This window comes from Protopterus annectens, chromosome 6.part0 (assembly GCF_019279795.1).
Source record: "Protopterus annectens isolate FY-2018-M chromosome 6.part0, PAN1.0, whole genome shotgun sequence".
In the NCBI taxonomy this organism is placed as follows: Eukaryota; Metazoa; Chordata; order Ceratodontiformes; family Protopteridae; genus Protopterus; species Protopterus annectens.
The window spans coordinates 1,719,326,398-1,719,346,000 of record NC_056737.1 but is presented as its reverse complement, the minus strand read 5'-3'; the positions used below and the strand labels follow the sequence as shown (position 1 = coordinate 1,719,346,000).

The 19,603-nt window shown below is 42.9% G+C and overlaps 1 protein-coding gene across 2 annotated transcripts in view; it reads right to left on the bottom strand.

Annotated features, from left to right (window-relative positions):
• Window positions 1-19,603, bottom strand: part of ALS2 (alsin Rho guanine nucleotide exchange factor ALS2) — a 2,167,716-nt gene that overhangs the window by 174,170 nt on the left and 1,973,943 nt on the right. The gene's annotated exons all lie outside the window — the stretch shown is intronic.

Here is a 19,603-nt window from a genome sequence, read left to right as displayed (position 1 = left end):
CACTGGCTGCTTACTTAAAATGGCACTGCTGCTTGTACGTACTCAGTACTTACATGCATGTGCTGGCTCACTGGAAAGCTTCTCAAGATCTACACATCTTCCCTCTTTACTGAGCTGTCTCATATAAACAATGACATTTAAATAGGCATGCAATTATGTTATTGATGTTTGTCTTTTTCAGCTTTTCCCGGTTAGGGGTCGCCACAGCAGAACTCCGGTCTGCTAATGATTGGCAGTAGATTTTGATGGTGCCGAGTTGCCAGCCCGACACCCAACCTTCAGCGAAGGCACGCCCATTCACGCATGTCTTTTGGAGGCCACTCGACCGCGGGGAGGACATGCAGACTCCACACAGAAGGCACTCCAACCGAGAATCGAACAGGAGAACCTGTTGCTGTGAGGCAACAACGCTACCGCTGTACCACCGCAGCTTCCATACATACACTAATAAAAAAAACAACAGTCATGTCCAGGTTGCAGTGTATCTGGAACTAGGTTTTGAGATGCGACCTGATCTTGTAACATAATAGTTATGACTGGGTTTAGCAACAGGGACCATCACTGCGGAATTTTCTGCTTGGGGACTCTCAGGGATTTGCTCAGGAACAGGTACTGCTGATGGAATGTCCTCTGGAACAGGAACACTGGGCAAGTCACTGTGAGAACTAGAATCTTTGTCACAGGCAAGATGCTGCAACAATGGTTCAGACACTAGTAACAAATGCTTCTGATTTCATCTGAGTTTCATTCCTTGTAATTTCACAATGTACAGTCTTGGCTCTTGACACAGACTTTTCACAAATCCGATGTGATCAAAACCTTTTGATGTCTGCATCCTCACTATCTCCCTTTTTTCAATGAATGGAGTAGTTTGCTGGTTTTATCATAGTAAGACTTCTGGGACAAATGCTTCTTCAACAGTTGGACTTTTACTGCTTTGTTGTTTTTAGCACATGGAACCAAGAAATTACTGCTGATTGGTAATGTGGCTCTGGTTTGTTTGACATAAGTCTCTGGGCAAATGAACCAAGATGATTATCACAAGGAATGTTTCTGAGATTTAACAAGTTTAGAAAAACATCAGTATTATCATGTCTGGATTTCTCTAACAGCTGTTTTGCACTTTGAACTGCACATTCAACCAAGCCATTTAACTGAGGGTATTCAAGACTACTCATAATATGAAGTCGCAAATTTCTTGAACTGCTGACTAGTAAACTGTGCACTATTGTCAGAAATAACTCTGTGTGGACTACCATGGACAGAAAAATTATCTTCAACTTTGTAATGACAGTACTGGAAGTTAGGTTGGGAAGTAGGTCAATCTTGAACCAATCTGAATAACAGTCTACTAACACCAAGTAATGTTGACCATTCCACTCAAAGATATCAGTGGCTACTGTTGACCAAGGTAGATCAGGACTCTGGCTTAACTTGAAGTGGTTCTTTCAGTTGATGTTGCTTTGTACTGTTACAGAATGAACAAGATGAAAGTACGTTCTCAATATCTCTTGACATAGAAGGCCAAAATACTAGACCTCTCTCACTTCTTTTGGAAGAATCAGCTCCTGGGAGGACATAATGCAAAATCTGAATGTACTCTTGTTGCAAGATTTTGGAACAATTACTTTAGGACCTTTCATGATGATATCATTGTCTGACAAAAATCTCATCTTTGTAAGGAAAATACTGCTGCACTTCTATTGGTAAACAAGACTGCCTGGAAGGCCACCCTTGACTGATAAAGTGTTTGAGCTTCTGGAGAATTGGATCTGAAGCTGTGTGAGTTCTGAGCTCATCAAGATGTGTGGAAGAAAATGTTCTCACTTCCATGACCTCAAAATCAAGTTGCTCATTGTAATACTGGGCTGTACTTTTTCTGGACGATCTAGATAAGGTATCAGCAATATAAAGAAGTTTGCCTTTTGTGTAAACAAGACTGAAATTGTACTTCTGCAATTTGAGCATCATGCATTGCAATCTGGCAGGAACTGTATGCATAAGTTTTCTCAAAACAGTAACTAAAGGTTGGTGATCAGTTTTGATTTGGATAGGTCGACCATAAATATAATCATGAAACTTTGAACATGCAAACACAATTGCCAAAAGCTCTTTCTCAATCTGGGCATATTGCATCTCAGTCTGGGTAAGAATTTTCGCTGCATAGGCTACTGGTCTACCTTCCTGAAGAATGACTGCACCTAGACCAAACTTAGAAGCATCACAAGAAATAGTAACTGGTTTTTGAACATCATAGTAGCTGAGAGTTGGTGGGTTAGCAATTTTTTTGTTTCAGGACATCAAATACTCTTTGGTGCTGTTCTGACCATGACCAAATGACATCTTTGTGTGTCAACTCTCTTAGTGGTGCTGAAAGTTTACTTAAATCTGGAATGAACTTGCCTAGATAGTTGACCATGCCAAGAAAACTTTGTAGGGATTGGACATTGTCTGGAGCTGGCATCTCAAAAATTGCTGTTTGCTTAGAAGGATCTGGTCGTAAGCCTGAAGTGGTAAACAAGTGACCAATATAAGTAATGTCTTGTAGCCTGAATTTGAACTTCAGAGGATTCAGCTTAAGATTCAATTCATGTGCTCTTTCCAGAATTTTGTTGAGGTTTCTGTCATGTTTGACTGCACCATTGCCTTCTACTAGAATATCATCTACTTTAATAGCACATGGATAGCCAGAAAAATCTGCTCAATTGCACACTGAAAGACTTCACTGGCAGAATTTATTCCAAATGGCATTCTCAGAAATCTGTATCTTCCAAATGGTGTACTGAATGTAGTTAACAATGAAGATTTTTTGGTCAAGCAAAATTTGCCAAAATGAACTCTGCATCTAAGACAGAAAAAAAACAGTGGCATCTGGCATGAGGACAGCAACCTCTTTGACTGTGCGCATTGGATGATGAGGTCTTTTTAATCCTTTGTTCAGATCTCTTGGATCAATACATATTCTGATATCATCTAGCTTTTATTATGAGTTACTACCATGGGGGATACCCATTCAGTAGGTTCTTCTACTGGACATATTACTCCTAGCTGCACCATTCTGTCTAGCTCGGCTTTGACTCTGTTCTGCATAGCTACTTTAACTTTCCATGCAGGTCTGATATCTGGGTCTACCTTCATGGAATACACGACTGGTAGTTTGCCTAGTTTGTCTGCAAAAAATATCAGCATACTCAGAAAAAATAGTTTGGGTGAAACCTGAGCTGTTTCATGCAGGCTTAAATGGTGAACTTCTTTATTAAATAAAAGCAGTCACATTTTCAGACTACTGTTTCTGAGGCCAAATAATGACTGCAAGTGTCTCTTGACAAAGTAAAACTGCAAGTAATAGCTGTTCCCAGCAGAGTAACATGAAAGCACTACTGAGCTTTTGGTTTGAATCTCTTCACCACCATAAGCAACGAGTTTCACACACACTGTCAAATCAAGCTGTTCTGCAATTTTTACTCTAGCAAATGTTTCTGCTGACATAACATTGCACTTTGAGATCTACGGGACTCCCATTAATCCAAACAGTACAAAAGATTTTGTGTTCTTTGCCCACAAATCTACTGCACTGACTGTTTCACCATTCACAGGGTCGCAGCTTTCTAATTGATCAACTTGTCTCTTGGAATGCCCTCTTTTAAAAGAATGTGCCTTATCTGATTCACAAAATCATTTGAAATGATTCCACTTATTGCAAGAATGACATTGCTGACCAAAAGCTAAGCACTTTTCTCATTTGGGTTTGTGATTTCCACCACAATTATGACAACTGACTATGAAGCTGGGTGGGGGCACATGTTTTGACTTTGCTAACTCACCCTTATGTTTCACTGAGTATGCTCTCGAATTTTCTGGAAAGACTCTGGGTTTCCCATAGACTATTACAAGACCTGCAGTAGCTGTCATGTGCTTGGGCCTATTTCTTTAACCATGTGCTGCTTACTATCAACATGAGCTTTGTCACTCTGCCTTTTGCAGCTATTCTCATTTGTAAGCATACTTGTATGCTTTTCTGTAAGCTCTTATATCTGACAAATCTCAATGGCCTTATTCAATGTTAAATCACTGTCTCGAAGCAAAATCTTTCTCACTGTGTCATTATTAATACTACACACAAGCCTGCCTTATCAACTCATCTCTCAAATCACCTAATCTACACGTTTTAGCCTTATTTCTCAGGTCAGTTATATATGCTGCAAAAGTTTCTCTAGGCTTTTGATCCCTTGTGTAAAATAAGTGCCTTTCCATTGTAACATTTGTTTTCGGTTACACATTTTTTCTAAAGTTACGTTTTAAGTGGAATCCAAATCAAAAGGGAAATACATGACCAGTGACTAAATTTCACAGTACAATTGATGAGCAGTTAGTATCTGCCTTCTGGAGTGTGCAATGAATGTTTTGCCCAAGAACTCTTGTATGGAATATACTGCACAAGAGTCCTTTACAACAGCTACTTAAGCTGGAAAGATTCAGTAAATTTTGGCTAATGGTAGTACAATCAGACAACTATGATGGCAACTAGAAAAACACTAACCGGCCATCTATTTAAACCATTTATGTTCTCTTTTGCTGTACAAATGTATATTTACATTCGAAGTGTATTGCTTAACTTTTATTTACTTCAAGTAAAGCACTTTATTATGTAGTTTCAAATGCTTGTGGCTGGTGGTTTACTTATTAGTTTAAGGGTATGTGTATAGAACTGCTGACTTACTAACTGCTGGCTACTATCCTATTAAGACATGACTGCTTTATTCACAGCTACATTTTGGATGACATAGTTTAAGAGCAGACTAACTTTTTTCTTGTTGTGGTAGACTAATACAGATGGTGACAACAAGTTACTGCAAAGACAGGTACAACATGAGGACTTGCACTATAAAGGCATCATTAGCCTCTTCTCAGAGAAAGTGTGTGTGCATGTGCACCCATGCAAAATTATCTTGGCCAAGTGTGAGTTACTGCTGGTAAAACACAGTACTGGGAGACACTAGGCTGAGATGAAAGTAGGTGAAATCCTGAGAAGCTGGTAGTTATAATTCTGCTCTATAGCTGTTCACTACAAAGCGTTTTTGGTATGGCATGTGTTAGTCATAACATGATGCAGCAGTGAATATCTGGAGCATGCACTTAAGGTCTACCTTCTTGTATACTATTCGGTGGTCAGTGGTGCACATCACCAGATCACAGGCCCTGACCATGTGTTTTAAACTGGAAGCATTGCTGAGATCATATTACTCAACCTCTGACTGTCATAATAGTACCACATTCTGAGTTACAGGATGCTCACCTGAAGCTTCAATTACGAAGGCTGTAGGGACCAAGACACAAGTACAACTTTCTCTTGGAAATGTATCCAAACCCACAACAGGGGAGAAGCATCAATATTAACTGCATATTTGTTGATGGTTAGTTGGAAAAAACTGCTGACATGAAGATTCTGACAGCACACCCACCATTCCAGATGGTTCTTTATGATTCCAAGACCGGAGAAGACTGTTTATGCCATTTCCACTAACAATTCTGTACCCCATGCAAAGGTCTCATGTTCAGTCTAGCACACAATAACAAGGAAGCCTTGAAAACAGTTGAAGTCATGTACCTTAGCTTCATAAGACACAAATAAACTACAAACTAAATTCAGTCAAGCAAGGCTGCAAAGTCTGGATTTTCTCTGACAGAAGGAAAATTATGCATGTCATAGTATCCAATGTACAGCCTATGAAAGCATTGTGTTGGGTCAGTTGCAGCTGAGATTCAGCAAAATTGACTGTGATGCCCAGGGACTGAAACAATGACATCAATGACTGCAGGCTCTAGACCAGTTCAGATGGTGACAATGCAGAAAGGAGTTCATCATCCAAGTATGGGAAGATATTCTTCCTATGCAACCACTGTAATACTCTTGATGAACACCTCAAGGGCTATGGTGAATCAGAATGGCAAGCAAGCACTTCAGTTGGTAATGACTGGTTCCAATCTTGAATCACTGGAAGCTCTTGGACTCCTTGTTAATTTGTACATGCAGATATACTCTCTGCGGTCCAAACTGCACATCAAATCGCCTTCTAACCGATTCAAAAACTTAATTGTTTTACTAGTTTATTGATTGTTTGCATATGGTATGGTATTTTAACCAGTATAGTAGGAGAGCTTTTTAGTTCTGAAGAAGTCCCTTGTAATGCTGTGGGGCAAAAGCACTTAACTTGGATTGGTACCCAATAAAGAGATTATTCGATGTGGTGGCTTCCTTTGGCTGTTTCTTCAAGTTTTTCTTCTTACAGGCAAGGTAAGATGGTTTGCACCAAGACTGTTATGAACTTTACTTCTGCAATATATTGGTTTGTGTGTTCGAGATCCAAAATGGGTCTGAGGTTCTTTTACTTTAGTACCAAAAAAAAATAATGTGAAGTAAAATCTTTGTCGTATCTGTGCTACTGATATCTCCTGGATGCCCTCTTTCTTGCAGGAAGAGGAACTCATACTGACTTGCCTCTGCTTTATGATGGAGGGAACATTTATCAAAAATTTTGGAGAAGTGGGATGCTTAAGAAAAGGATTTTGTAACCTTCAGATACTACACCTCAAGCCCACCTGCCTTTGTTGATTCACAACCACTATAGTAGGCAGCAGGACATGTGTCCTCCGGTTGCCTCCATAGTGGAGCAGTCATGGAGCATACTCAGGAGTGCTTCTATCTCTGATCACATCCAAGTGGCAGCTACCATGGCTTCTTTGCTGGAAATAGTGCTGAAATTGTTTGAATGAGCTTGGACTCTTGTAGCATTCCCTTGGTGGCTTTTATGTGAGCCACTTCTAAATCAATGCAATGCTGACTCCTGTGCATTCTATTATACAAACCTGCAAATGGGGGAATCGAAAATGACTAAAAGTGTGAACCTGCCAGGAGTGTTCTTGCATGACTATGCCAGTTACTGCAAACCTGGATGAACCCTCAAATACAATGGATGTTATATTGACCACGTAATTTAAGTTGATGAAAGTTGCATCCTACACTTGTTGCTGCTGCTTCAGAGGCCCATCCAGTAATAATTATTCTACCACTTCATAAGGCATTTGAAAATACATCACTGTTGTTAGGTAGATTTGCATTGTCAATGATGGCCATGAACATTTGCTTTCTAAATATTATGCGACTCTCTGTCATGTAGGTGGGCAGCATTATTCTGCAGTGTGGGAACCTTCCTTATGGCTTCTGCAAAGGCAAAAGGTTAAGGTTGGGTTATTCTATGCCATTTTTGTGGCATCTTTTAAGATAAGTACCAAAGATGGGACCACCCATGAAGACTGTGGAAAGCACTAACAAGCCTGCTGTATCCTCTTTTCTGGGGGAAAGAATGTCATCACTGACCCAACCTCATTTCTTGTGCATCATACAAAAAAGGCCCAAAAATGGAGACATCCCACAGCAAATTGCTATTTTTCATCTGTACTAGTTACTTGGAACTAAACAGGAGAATCCAGCCCCCCATGACTGCCCTTTAAAAGTCTCTTTTTTAGAGTTTCTGGGAATTTTATGAGAAAGATGGTCTCTTTGATGCCTCATTTTTGTAGAGCAGGTTATTGCAGATTTTGTTAGGCTGGCTTGGGACCTTGCTTGCTAAGGGTGTATGGGCTCAAAAGCACTCCCTGGTGAAACAAGCGCCTGCTAAATGGCTGATACTGCATGGTGCCCTAATGGGACCTCTAGGTACTGATAATGCACTGCCAGTTTTTGAACTGGCATGAGACCTATGTAATGGGAACCAAAAAGGTGGCACACAGCAAAAGAGAGTCAGCCAGAACCAAGAAAGCACAGTTGTGTAGCCTTACCATAAATGTAGATGTCCGAGTGTATTCACTATGTGCTAGAGAAACCTTACCTCCTTTCGAACTTGCCGCTTCAACAGAATTGAAATACCACTTCTGGAAGACTGCCTTCCTACTAGCTATCACCTCGGCCAGAAGGGTCTCAGAGCTTCCAGCTCTTATGGCTGCTGAGCCCTTCATAATTTTCTATGCAGACAGATCTCCCTGAGGACTAATCCCTCCTTTATGCTCAAGGTGGTACCTGATGTGACCCTTAACCAGGCCATACACCTTCCCCCCTTCTTTCCCAACCCTCAAAGCAAGGAGGAAAGGATTCTACACTCACTAGACATGCACAGACAACTCAGACACTAGGTGGACCGTAATAAGAAGTTATGTACCTACCATAACGTTCCATGTTAGTTGTCTTCTTCTCGCCTTCTTTCTTGCTGGATGGGTTCGGAGCCGATCCTCGGCTCCGACTCGGCCAATACTAAAGCTCGAGAGCTAATTCCACCGGCTCGAGGCTCCCCTATATCCCACAATTCTAGGCGGTAACTACTCAGATCTTGTTTGATAGCTATACCAAGCAACCCTAGTCTCCAAAGAATGGAGTAGGGAAACCCACCTCAAAACAACCTGCGTAAAAGGTATCGCAGATCTCAGAAAGGATAAAAGAGGTGGAAGAACGTGTGGGAATGACGACTTCCAGAGGAAGAACACAAACTGAATTCCTGTCGGTCTGTCCAGGCTTGGGGGAAGGAGGGTGGGACGCAAGAAATAAGGCGAGAAGAAGACAACTAACATAGAACGTTATGGTAGGTACATAACTTCTTAATATTAAGTTGTCAATCTCGCCTTCATTCTTGCTGGATGGGACCGCGTCCCTAGCACCTTATCCAGGGTGGCCTATCGGAACAGACTCTTGAGAACAGTGGAACCAAAATTGGCACGGCTTCTAGAAACCATGTCCAATTTGTAATGTGAAATGAATGTATGAGGAGAAGCCCAGGTGGCTGCTGCACAAATGGAATCTATTGGCAGCCTATCCTGAAAAGCTACGGATGTAGCCAATGCCCTAGTTGAATGAGCTCTAGGTCTTGAGGGTAGTTTTTGATGTCTGATCTCATAGATGAAGGTAATTGTAGAGGTGCGCCATCTAGAGAGGGATACTTTAGTAACTGGAAGGCCCAATTTCCCTTCAGCATAAGACAGAAACAATTGATTAGATTTCCTGAATTGTTTAGTCCTGTCTAAGTAATATCTAAGTTGGCGATGAACATCCAAAAAATGTAGCTTTTGTTCCAACCTGTTTGAATAGTTAGGGAAAAAGACGGGGAGATCAATAATTTGGTTTAGGTTTACTTGAGAGGAAACTTTAGGCAAAAAGGATGGATTAGTACGGAGGGATACCCTATCTTTGTGAAACACTAAGTAAGGAGGACGACTGCACAGAGCATGGAGTTCAGATACCCTTCTCGCTGAAGTTATAGCTACCAGAAAAAGTGTCTTCAAAGAAAGCAACTTCAGAGAACATGAAGCCACGGTTCGAAGGGGGGAAGGATTAAGGATGCCAGAACCAAGTTCAAATCCCATTGAGGCGGGGGATCTTTGATTGGAGGTCTGAGAAGAAATACGCCTTAAAAGGCTTTACAGAGTTTGTGAGCCATGATGCTAGACTCTGAAACACCAACATGAAAATTAGATATGGCAGCCTATTGAACTCTAATGGTAGATGCAGATTATCCTTAATGAAAGAGTTCTGCTAGAAAGTCTAGAATAGACTGGATAGGTGCAGTAAAGGGATCTATGTTTTTTGATGTTGCCCAAAAAGAGAAGCGTTTCCATTTGCTACTATAAATCTTCCGGGTAGAAGATTTATGAGAGGCTATCAAGATATCTCGGACCGAGCGAGATATTGAGGGAAGCCTGGCTAAGGTTGGAATCTGAGAAACCACGCTGTGAGGTTTAGAGAAGGCAGAGATTGGTGCAGCTGACCCGATTGGTGGGTTATCAGATCTGGTACTGGGTCCAGATGCCAAGGCTGCTCCAAAAGGTAACGATGAAGAAACGGAAACCATATTTGTCAAGGCCAGTAAGGGGCAATGAGGATCATTGTCACTCTCAAGGCGATGGCTTTCTGAATTAGTTGAGATATCAGTGGAAAGGGGGGAAAGGCATATAGAAGTCCCCGGGGCCAATCGTGGACTAGAGCGTCTCTGGTGGGATGGACTGGTAACGGGAAGAGAGTGAAGAAGTTGTGACACTTGCTATTTTGGGGAGTAGCAAAAAGATCGCAGCAAGGCTGGCCCCATCTTAGGAATACTTCTTCTAGAACTGATTTCTTTAGAGACCACTCGTGGGGCATGAGAATTGCTCTGCTCAATTTGTCTGCAATAATGTTGGATTTCCAGGGAATGTGCGTTGCTATCAGAAAACGCTGAGAAGAGTTCGCCCATTGCCAAAGTCTGAGTGCCTCTCGACATAAAGGGTATGATCTGGTTCCGCCTTGTTTGTTGATGTACCACACTACGGACATGTTGTTCGTTTGAATTGCAATAGTCCCAGTGGGAAGAGAGTCGTGAAGGGCTTGCAATGCTAAAAGCACTGCTCTCATCTCTAAGACGTTTATGTGCAAGTGGCACTCGAAAGGTTGCCACGTGCCTTGGACTGTCATGCCCTGATAATGCCCCCCCCACCCAATCAGGGAGGCGTCTGTTGTCAGCGTGGTGACTGGGGGGGGGGGTGAAGGGTCTTCCTCGGAGAAGTTGAGGTGATGTGATACACCAAGACAGTTGATTCTTGCATGATTGAGTTATCAATATGGTATGGGACATCGGGAGCTGTTGAAAGGACCACTGAGTAAACAGCATCCATTGGAGGATCCTCATGTGAAAGCGAGCTAAGGGGAGAAGGGGAATAGCTGCTGCCATGAGTCCTAACACCTTCAAAACTAGTCTGGCTTTGACTTTGTTGTATTGTAAGAGAAGGGAAACTTGTTTTCGAATGTCTGACACTCTCTGCTCTGTGAGTCTGGCTGAAAGATTGAGTGTGGCTAAGGTGGCGCCTATAAAGGTAATAGACTGACAAGGCGACAAGGCAGATTTTTCAAAATTTATCGACATGCCTAGAAATTGGCAGGATTGGATGGTGAAGTCCCTGGATAGAAGAAGCTGATGTCTGGTGGTGGCAGTAAGGAGCCAGTTGTCTAAATATGGAAACACCTGGAATCCTTGACGTCTCAAGTGAGCCGCGACCACTGCCATGCATTTGGTAAACACACGGGGGGGCTGTAGTGAGACCAAAGGGCAGGGCCCTGAACTGGCAGTGACTGGCTCCCAGCCTGAAGCGGAGATATCTCCTGGAGCGTCTGTTCATCTTGATGTGGTAGTACGCGTCCTGAAGATCTATCGAGCAGATCCAATTGTCCTGACCCAAGAAGGGTAGAATGGACTGTAGCGTGACCATCCGGAATTTTGTTTTCCTGACATACTTGTTTAAGTAGCTGAGATCCAGTATGGGTCGCCAGTCCCCTGTTTTTTTTGGTACCAAAAAGAATTTGGAGTAGATTCTGGATCCTTGCTGGTCTGCTGGGATTGATTGGATAGCTCTTTTTGATAGCAGCTTTGAAATTTCTAATGCTGCTTGTTCCCTTAGACCGGGTGGAACGTCTGGAAGGGATCTTTTGGGTTGGGATGGGATGTGAATAAAGGGAATTTTGTAACCCTTGGATATGATCGACTGTACCCATTTGTCTTGAGTACGGGAAAGCCAGGCTTTTGGGTACAGGGATAACCTTCCCCCGACTGCCTCCGAAGGTGGGCAGCCCCTCAGGGATGCTGAAAGGGTTTGTCAGAGAACATTCCTCTGCTACCCTGGTTTTGCGGGCCTCCTCTGCCTCTAGGGCGGCGTCTATTATTATTCCCCCCTCTGCCTCTAGAGGGGAGTCGACCTTGTGCGTCAGATGAGACTCCCTGGGATTGTTTGTGGAACCACATCTTTCCTCCCCTCTGACCTTTGGGATAGGGTCTAGAAGGGGTAGAAAAACGGACTCCTACGGCAGAGAGAGTCTTACCTTCTACCTCGCACCTGGTCAATGTATCCTTCACCTGTGGACCAAACAAGGATGATCCATCAAAGGGAGAATTGGTGAATGACGCCTTGAAATGGTCCGCAAAGTTGCATAGCTGCATCCAGGCGTGACGTCGTAGGGCAAAACCTGCGCCTGCGGCTCTACTCGCCCCATCTGCAGCATATGAGACCAGCCGCATGGAGGAGTTAACGATGGAATTCAGGGTTGCCAACTGGTAGTTCATTGTGTCTTTGAACCCCTCAGCTGTAGGATCCTTTATCAGTTCACCCATATCCTTGAGTAAATCTCTCTGGAGACGAGTGAAGTGGCATAAGTAATTCAGCGAACGCACTGAAAAGGTCGCTGATGAGAACATCCGCTTGCCGTACCTGTCCATGGTCCTAGATTCCTTATTAGGAGGATGGACAGGAACCGAAGGATCAGCTAACTCCTTCTTAGTGGCCGCAGCCACCACCATGGCATCAACAGGGACACCTTTGGATAAAAAATCTTTATCTCTAGGGGCAGTAATAAATTTAGATGGTCTCCTCGGGGTGGGTTCCACTGAATCAGGAGCCGTCCAAGCCTTCCTTGCCACCACTTCCATAATGGGGTCAAAGGGAGGGGACACCCAGGAGGTAGAAGGGCAAGAGCCAAACGCCTCAAGATACACTGACTCATCCTCCGAAGGGTTAAGGGCTGGCCAGTTCCCCCTCTGTTTCAGGATCTCAAGGATGTCAGCAAAGGAGACATCCTCAGAGGGGGATCGAGGGGAACCTTCAGATTCCTCTAAGTCAGTGTCAGAGGTGATAGACTCAGGGGAGTCAATGTGCTTCCTCTTGCACTGCCTCTTCCTTGGGGGATCTCCTACCGGGTCAGGAGAGGCCTTGGAAGAGGAGGAAATTCCCAATGGGGAAACTTGAGGAGTTGGCTCTCTGCGGTATAAGACAAGGGGGGTGAGTAGAAATCACCGCAGGCACTGCAGATGGGGGGGCTGAAGGAGCCGACTGTGGGGCAGAACCTGGTTCTAGCACGCTCCGCATGACCTCGAAGGCACCCCTGTCAGGCAAGGCCAGAGGGCCCCGCTCCGAACAGACAAGGACCTCCCCCGGCACCGACAGGGACGGCTCCGAAGTCGATGTCGGAGCCGAACTCACCAGCGCCGAAGCCCCGAGAGGAAGATGGGGGTCGGACAAGGGTCCGATGCCACTCGCCCACTCGGAGCCGATGAGGGAAGCTCGGCGCCGAGATCCCTCCAAGGAGGAGTTCGGAGCAGACGACGGAGCCAAAAGAGAAGGTATCGGATCCGACGCACCGACAGTCATGGCTCCGACAAGCCCTGGCTCCGAACTCAAAGGAGTCAGAGGAGGAATGTATTGGGGAACGGAAATAGCCACTGACTGCTGAGTCGGGCTATGCAGCATTTGGGTCAGTGTCTCGGACTTGAGAAGTCTACTTACTACCCTTTGCAAATCGTGGTCAGATAACCTGGAAGACCGTGAGGAATGAGTTTTATGGCTCCGTTCAGAAAGAAGAGGGGATCCTGGCGCCGAATGCACGGAGCCGATAGAGGGGGATCTGGATCTCTTCCTAGACTGTGGCTCCGATAAGAGTATCGGAGCCAACGGAGTTTTATCAGCCTCGGCTCCAGGCCGAGGTAACAGTATGAGGCTTGGAAACATCGGCTCCGGCCGGAGCCGATGTCGAAGCCGACTTAACCTTTCCAGCAGTCGACTCTGAAACCGGAGCTGACTGTCTGGAAATTTTAGAAGGCTTCCCCGACACAGACTGAGTCGGGGGGCCTTCAGGCTTTAATAAGCCCCGCAAGATTAATTTATTCTTGCGTTCCTGCAGGACTCTAGGGCTAAAACCATGACAAACAACACAAGAGTCCTGCAGGTGCAAAGGTCCCAGGCAATACACACAAGAAGTGTGACCGTCTGTCAGAGACATTTTCTGACAGCAAGAGTCACACTTCTTGAAGCCTGAGACCTTAGAGTCTTTTGACATCGTGAAGGGAGTGCCTGACAACAACACAAACACACTACAGACACACACTTTATTGAAGAAATTATTAAAATAAGGCTAACACAAGCCACAAACACACACACACACACACAAGCCCTTAAGAAAAAACAACTAAGGACTGGGGGAAGGGAGGGGCCGAAGGCCTACAAGTTAAGGGAAGAAAAGGAAGGGAATAAAGACCCGAAAAACAGGGGTCGATTTATCTAAATATTTAATTAAACTAAAAAGGTTATGGTATGAAACAAAAAAGGGGTTAAGAAATACCTAATATGGTAAAAACTCTAACTCACCTGCCTGAGCCGGTAGAAAAGCACCTCGTCAGCTATAGCGGCAAACGAGATCTAGGTAGTTACCGCCTAGCATTGTGGGATATAGGGGAGCCTCGTGCCGGTGGAATTAGCTCTTGAGCTTTAGTATTGGCCGAGTCGGAGCTGAGGATTGGCTCCGAACCCATCCAGCAAGAATGAAGGCGAGATTGACAACTTAACATTAAGCCATTCTGGAAAACTGACCAACTTCTTGTAAGCGTTGCCCCAGGGGCAGAGGGGAAGCCCATCTCCAAACAAACCATTTTCAAATGGATTTCACATGGGAAACCCATCCCTAAGTCTATCTGTACCCACTCCACTAGGACAACCTCCACAGTTGTGTACACTTAGCATAAATGTAGATGTTCAAGTGTATTCACTGTTGCAGTCTTGGTTTCCCTCCCTCCATCCCCCATTTAACATCTTCCTCTAGGGAGACACAAGCTTCCCAAGGTGGCTCTTAGCCACCAGGACCACTTCTTTCTTATCCTTTGTGCTTCTGATGGGTTAGGGCAAGAAAAAGTTATGTAATGAAGTTGGCTGCCTTGCCTTATAGTACCGACAAACTGACGTCAGACTACAGGTGACAGCAGCCGGTGTACAAAAACATTGACTCTGGTATTCGGGCCGGCCATGGGGTACCACAGCAGGGATAACCCCAGAGGTGATGACTGCAACAGTGAAACATGAAGGACATCACTGGAGCTGATCTGAAGTTCTGACAGAATGGTGTCAGAATACTCAGTGCTGGGTATGCTTCTATGACCAAAGCAAAAATAGCATCTGCAACCCATGTGTCATTAAATAATGCATAGCTCTTGATAATAAACAAGGAAGATTTAAGCCCTGCACCTTGTTTTCAGTTTCATTAGTACACTTCAATTCGTCTCTAAAAGGGTGACAGAAGGGACAATGAAACTCCTCTGTAATAGAACTTGGAACTGGGAGTCTGGGGAGAAAATCAATGGGGAACAGCACACTCTAGAGCTGTTAAGCCACGTAACTCTGACAAACTCTCTATGACCCCTTAGCCATAGGGAAGACAGAGCTACCTGTCAAAATCTTAACATTTAACCATCATAATGATTCGTGACAATATTTCAAAATCAAACATGTGGGAGGGGATCCTAAATTGAAGTAGACTTCTGGGAAGCTTCTGCAATCTTTTCTAACTGCAGTAAAGTTTTCAAGCTGCTTCTTTACACGGAATTTGGTTTGCATAGCCAAGCTACTGCTCAGACACCAGACAGGAGGTATTGGGAGGATGGCCTTATTTCCAGATACAAATTACTGATTAGCTTATCCATGCAGAAGTAATGAACCAATGTTGAGGAGTTAGCATTGAAAATTGATTACTTGGGGTCAGGAGCATGCTTCACAAGAAAATTCTGCAGTTTCTGTTTATTGTGCTAAAACACAGTGAAAACATAGGTGCATAGCTGTTTGCTAGGCTAATGACCACAACAGACTTTTTATGCATAGCTATGCATCCCAAACATCTGTCAAGTTCTGGTACCCTTGACAAGTGTAAGCAGAGGCTTGGGAGATGAAACACTTACAAGCAGGAGCCTGGGAGATTAACAATTTACAGTCTGCCTGTGTCCATTAGAGACACAGGTGCCACACTAGGGATGAATTTTCTGTTCATATGCAATTGTTCATGGGTTAAGGAGGAGCTCTGCTTCACATGGATGGGGAGCCTGTTCCACAGAAGGGGTAAGTGTCTGGGATACATACTTGCCTCTCCAGCAGGTCCTATTTATATCACAGGCAAGGTTTAAGTCTTTAGAATGGATAATTCTGGTGCTGTTTGCTTTGTGGATATGCAAGAGGTTGATCAAAGTGGGGTTTGACAATGCCTTGTATGCCAGGCAAAAATCAGAGTCAGAATCAAACCCTGTGCCTTGTGTCTATGAAGTAAAGACTTTAACCATTATGTGAAACACTCCTCAAACAACTCCATGACAGACTGCAAACTGATCAGGCTTGAGGCTATTAGAGCAACAGTAAAGACAGCTCTCATGCACATTATTGGGTGCCATCACCCTACTGCTTCACATTGTAAGCCACAGTCAAAGCTGGCTATGCTACTTTTTTGTTCTGGAGAACAAAGTGTATTCTCAAGAAGTGTGGAAAGTTTTGAACTCTATTCTGTAAACTGATAATATGGTCTTCCATGTTCAATTCTTTAAAACGACTGTGAACTAATTAATGCCTGTGTTGAAATGAGGAGGAGTGGCAAGGAAAGGGAAGGTTGGTTTTGAAGATAATATCCCAAAAGGAAGATGACCTTCCTCCTCTTCTAACATGTAATAACCATCCCTTTCTCTTTCCATGTCTTAAATATCTATTGAAAGAGGGGACCAAAGAGTAAACTTGCCCAGAAGGATGTGATTGGATTCTCAGACACCTATCTTACTTATGTGCTGGTTTATGTGCTCTTACTGCAGACATACACTGCACCTTAGCCACATTTTATGATACGCTTTCCAACCTTAAAGGTTATTTGTGTTAGCCCAGTAATCTTGCCCTTCTTGACTTCATCTGGGATTTCTGATGATATAAGCACTACTTGCTGGAGGGTGTTTGTTCCTTTAATATTTCATAACACAGGTCTGCCAATTAGTAGCTTTAAAGACCAAAGCTGAAGCAGCACACACCTTTTTTCAATATTGGTGTAGTGCTCCGCTCACTCCACAAGGAAACAATGAGTCATGATGTCAGCTCATATTCCCTAGCAGCATCCACACACAACTGCCAGATTAGTGACAGGCTCCTTATACACAGATTGTACAGAGTCTGGTAGTTCTGTAAATGTATGAGGCTTTTTGGGGTGGGGTGGAAGCTGACAGACTCTAGAGAAGCAAATTTAAAGGCATCTTCAAACGTCAGTAATAATAAAGGCAGTGCTGCAGGTCAGGTCTCAGTTCCTCAATGGCCAACAGATTTACTTGTGAATTACAAAGACTTTAATACAGCTTTAGAATGTCATTTAAAATGTTTTATCAGCTCAACCCTCAAAAAAGTACATGGTTCATTGGAAAGTCTGAACAGTAGATCTCCTTGTTGCTGATGCCATAACCTTAGCATACCTCTCAACTGTACAGACTTTCTCAGAATGTCCAGATTTTTGCCTCATATTTTTGAGACATTTTTCATAAAATTGTGGTTTTCTGGCAAATTCGTGGCAAATCATTAAAGACTGACATTGCAAAATAATGACAGATTTGAGTTTCTGACTTCATACCCTTCAGAAAAATTATGCTAAAGCAAAACCTGTTATTCTATCAACTTTCTAAGTTTGTAAGAGAAATATTTAAAAATTGTCCCTATTTTTGGGTCTTTGTCCCACTTTTATTTATAGCTTTGTCCAGATTTCTTGCTCTAAGAGGTTGAGAGGTATGAACCTAGGGGAGATGAGGGCTACTGTGTGAAAGCCAGATATTCCTTATCTAACTCAGAAACACTATGGAGTCATGAAGGGAAGAGTCTCTCTGTCCCTTTAATTGGGAAGAATGTTCTTAGTTTTGAAGATTGTGCCAAATGGGGGCTACCTGTAAGCTAAGTGGCCAAATGCACATTTGTAAGTCTGAGATGACCAAAAGCAGCAGGGCCAACTCCAGTAAGGCAGCCATCCTAGTAATATGCTAGGCTAGTGATCATGGGGACCATAAGACGCCATATACACATTTAAGCAGACCCTTTTTCAAGCACTTAATAGTGCTCACCTCCCAAATTGAGCAGTGCTGTACATGATAACCCTGTTGCAAATATGCGTCTACCTAACAAGTCATCAAGAATAGCCTGAAAGGTAGCTAAAATAATATTCTATTTGACCTGTAGTGGTAACTTATTAGGTCTTAGGCATCAGTCCTTAAGAAAAGTAGAAGATATATGTTACAATTAGTAAAGCCTGGAGAGTCTAATATTCACTGGTATTTTCCTGAGTCTCCAAAATAAGAAAATTGGATACCTAGTGGCACAGGAAAAAAAATTCAAAGGTCATACATCCATAGCAACCACCTGAAAGCAGGTGTCCAGTCTGGAGGTCTTTCTTGTTTCAATGGAAAACTGATCAACTACATGAGATAAGCTCCCAAAGTCCTGTCTCCAAAGGACTCAGAAAAGGCAAGGGAAAACAGAAGACACAAGTTGCTGACAGACAACACAATGCCTCAGTTGATTCAACTCTATCAGACAATGGCAGAGCTGGCTGAGTTTACAAAGATCCCTCTCACTGCCTACTTCCTTAACTAGTATTCTTCTGGGTCTCTTCTCATCTGTTAAACTTTCTTTTCCTTTTTAGTTTATACTTTCCCCTGAATTCTTGAAGGTTTGTGAAGTGAAAGTTGTTTCTTGTGCATTGTGCTGATGCCACTAAGGTGCAAGTTACAGCCGGTTTTCTCACTTACATTAACTGCTATCTGTTCTTTTCTTACTTCTATCTCCCCATGTGAAAAACAGCTTGCATGCTTATAGAAAATATTTACTTTTAACCCTAAGAAAAGGTACACGGGGTACTTTTAAATAAACCAAACTGTTCACTGTTAAATGCATTAAATATTAAGCCTGCTGGGAAGGCAATTTTTTATAACTTTTTCACTTCCTACAGTTTTAAATGTCACTTATCTTCACTTAGCTGCTTGCCAATGTACCTTTAAATGTTATATCTAGACAATACAATATAACCACCTCAGCAGTGTGTGCAGAGCTCATCTCCAAATAAAAGTAGCTGATCATGAGAAAAAAAGAAAAAAAAAACATTTAGAAACTTTTCAGATACATGAAAATCTTTGAAAATTTTACTCAAAACACACTGTTCAGATTCATCATGGTTAACTGCTTGCACCTGTAGACTAGTCTCCTACTGAGAGCACTTGCTAATGGAAACAGTGATAGTGACTTTGCAAATACAATAAAACTACTATTCCCATGCCTTTCATCATTTGTTTTATTATTCAGGCCTATTTTCTTATTAAAAAAAACTTAACTTAAACCAAGAACAAATCTAGACATCTACCCCCTATTAAAACAAATGAACAAGGGAGATTGCCTTAATTTTACACTTAATGTGACCAATACATTTTTACAACCTAACAGCAGCCCAAGACCCCAACATTATTTTTAAATGTAATTTGCTTTGTTTCTAGTCTTTCTTACTTAGACACAGTGTAATGCTCAGATAGATTACAATAATAAAAAGGTACTTTCTGGATTTAATACATTTAGCATATACAACTGTCAGTAATAAGACTCCTCCCACATAACATCCGAGACATCCCTGACTGCACCCTACCGAAAACTGATATACAATACAACAAGCAATTTGTATCACAGCATTTTATACAAATAGTAATAAGATCAAAACTGTTTTATTTAC